The sequence below is a fragment of the Lepeophtheirus salmonis genome, chromosome 2 (genome assembly GCF_016086655.4).
Source record: "Lepeophtheirus salmonis chromosome 2, UVic_Lsal_1.4, whole genome shotgun sequence".
NCBI classification, from domain to species: Eukaryota; Metazoa; Arthropoda; class Copepoda; order Siphonostomatoida; family Caligidae; genus Lepeophtheirus; species Lepeophtheirus salmonis.
The window spans coordinates 31,756,184-31,758,866 of NC_052132.2; the positions used below are offsets into that span (position 1 = coordinate 31,756,184).

The following is a 2,683-nucleotide window of genomic DNA, read 5'->3' on the forward strand; positions in this document are numbered from 1 at the left end:
AAGGGGAGAGACTCGCGACTGCTTGGACTCGTAAAAATAACTTGTTAAATGTTCAAATAAAACAGTCCTCACTTTTTTTTAACACATATATGCTCACAATGATTTCAGCATCCCTCCATTAATGTTCTCCTGCTAATTGCTGAAGTGAGAGCATAGAAAACAAGCAATTTATAGTTATATGTGTGTATCCTATTCACTTAGTTCTGAGTTTCAAAGCAGAAAATGACGTCATAAAAAAATATGTATTCTTAGGCAATGGGAATTACCTTTTTTTAGGGGTAGACCTTTAATTTTATGAATTCATTGAATACAAGTCTTGGGCAATAAATTTATTTTTGTTAATAACCATATATTGCAAATTTATTTTTTGAATTTGCCTAATTTGCATACAAAATACATACGTGGTCCGTCAAAATAAAAACAATCATGAACAAGATTCAAGAAAAGGACAAAATCTATGTTTTTTGCGAGTGGTCCATTAAAATCAGAGCACATTGAATTTTAAACTTCAACAAGATATAATTTATTAATCAATAATAGAATTTCAACAAAATTGTTATAAAAAATAAATATGCGTCTGAGCTCTCTGAATAATTAATGTAGCCAACCTTGCTGCCAATAATGGCTTGCAGTTGGCGGTGGAAGGCCATGAACCAGCTGCAGATATAATCCTCTAGCATTGTGTCCCAGTTCTGTCTGATAGTGGATTAAAGGGCCTCAGTGTTAGGATGACGGACACTGCAGGCCTTCTCTTCGACATGCACCCAAAAAAGAGTTGTCGAGGGGGTTGGAATAAGGATTACAGAGGGGGCAAAAGGGTCCAAATGAGCTCAAAAGCCTTATTGAAAATAATTTGGGGATTGGCCTTGGCTGTTTTCTTTAACTCTTCCAGGCCAGTTTGGCCATGTTGATAAAGCCCTTTTTCCTCTCCAACGTATATTGGCAATTCGTTATTCACGTTCAAATGTCATGTTATCGACTGGTACGTTAGCTGGAGAGCTCAGATTTATTTTGTTTTGTACTAATTGATTATGCTTTAATAATTCAAAATATTAAATAATTTCAATCACTCATCTTTTATTAGTTTTTGAATTAGTTATTATTCAAATTTCAGTGGACCACCATTCTAATTTTTATTTAAATTAGAATACTTATCTTGACTCCGATCTGGCTTTTCGAAATAACATTTATTTATTTTGCATTCTGCTATTGTGAAAATCAATTTTGGGTACTTTTGTGCATTTTACGATATTTCGAAAGGATTAATCTGAATATTTTTTCTTCATATAAATGGATGATAATGTAATCCATACTTCATTTTGTGGAAAATCATTCTAGCTAGCTTTTGTGTTGACGCATGTTTATATGACAATGACAATAAGTACCTACATACAAACCCATTCTTGCCCCATTTTGGCATCATGACAATTCTTTTTGTTCAAAGAGACTGAGTGTGTAGGCATCATTTTTTGAGCGTTCATTTAACAAATAGATCAATGACATGTAAAAAAAAAAAATTTTGCATACATGCATTTTTGAAAATAACTTTTTTTCCTTTGTACATATACTTTTTTTAAATTACATATTTTTGTGAAGCATCGATGTAAATCAAATTATGGATATTTAGCAAAAAATTCGGATAGAAAGTACACATCAATAGTTGCGAGGAAAATAAGTGGTGTGTCAACACAATTACATTCTAGAATTATTTTATGACCCTGGATTTTGTTCGTATTCGTCACCTAAATTATCATTAATTTTATTACAAATTATTATGTCTTAGCTTCAACAGGCGAGCTGAAGAAATTTTCAGGAAATATTGAAAACTGGAGTCTTCAAACAGGGATCACTCCCATGATTATGATGCTAATTTCCTACAACAAGGCCAGCTAATCACCTTCTTTATTGAAATTTGTACCGTAGAAAGGAAAAAAAACATAGTCAAAATAAAAATAAAATCATAGCCAAACTTGTTAGTTGCAAAACGCTGGAGGAAACTTAACATGTAAGAAAAACCAATCTATCCAAGAACAATACACTTACACCCCTTGAAAAAATGGTCACAGAAGTGGTTTTGGTACAGGCTGGTGACATCCTAGATATACACCAGCAAGTCAAATAGAACGGAACGTGGATGCTTTTTCTGTAAAGAAGTGGTAGAATCTTTTTTCAACGTATTTTATTTCTGTGATCGAGTGATACCTCTATTGTTCATGGTGAAGAATATAATGACCAATAATTAATATAACTCGAATATTGGTTAATATTCGTCTTAAATTGAGAAGAGAGAATGATTTTAAAGTCGAAGCAATAGTTGCAAAAACACAAACAATTATTTACGCTTGTACAAGGAATTGGACTCCTCTTCCTGCAGGTTTAAAGAAAACAATCGCAAGCTGTACGGAAAAAATGGAATTTTAAACTGGACATATTACATATTTTATAAAGGGGATTGTTACTCCATCCTTTTAATTACTTTGGAAACTTTGATGTTTTTTTAAATAACTAGAAAACTATGTTTCTTATTGACTTTTTTTATAATTTAAATTTATGTTCCTTAATGGGAATTTCGTAAATAACAATAATAATAGAGCGGTTTTGCGTGTGATATTTTCTTCTAGCTCTTCTTACGTCGCCAACCTGTTGGTGTAGACCAATAACTTCACGTTACCCCCAAAGAAAT

General features: G+C 32.3%; 1 long non-coding RNA gene across 1 annotated transcript; it reads left to right on the forward strand.

Annotated features, from left to right (window-relative positions):
* Positions 1-1,596: 1,596 nt before the first annotated feature.
* On the forward strand, positions 1,597-1,938 carry LOC139907667 (uncharacterized). The gene is made up of 2 exons (XR_011784396.1): positions 1,597-1,727; positions 1,784-1,938. It is a non-coding gene; the product is annotated as an uncharacterized lncRNA (long non-coding RNA).
* The last annotated feature ends 745 nt before the right edge of the window (positions 1,939-2,683 follow it).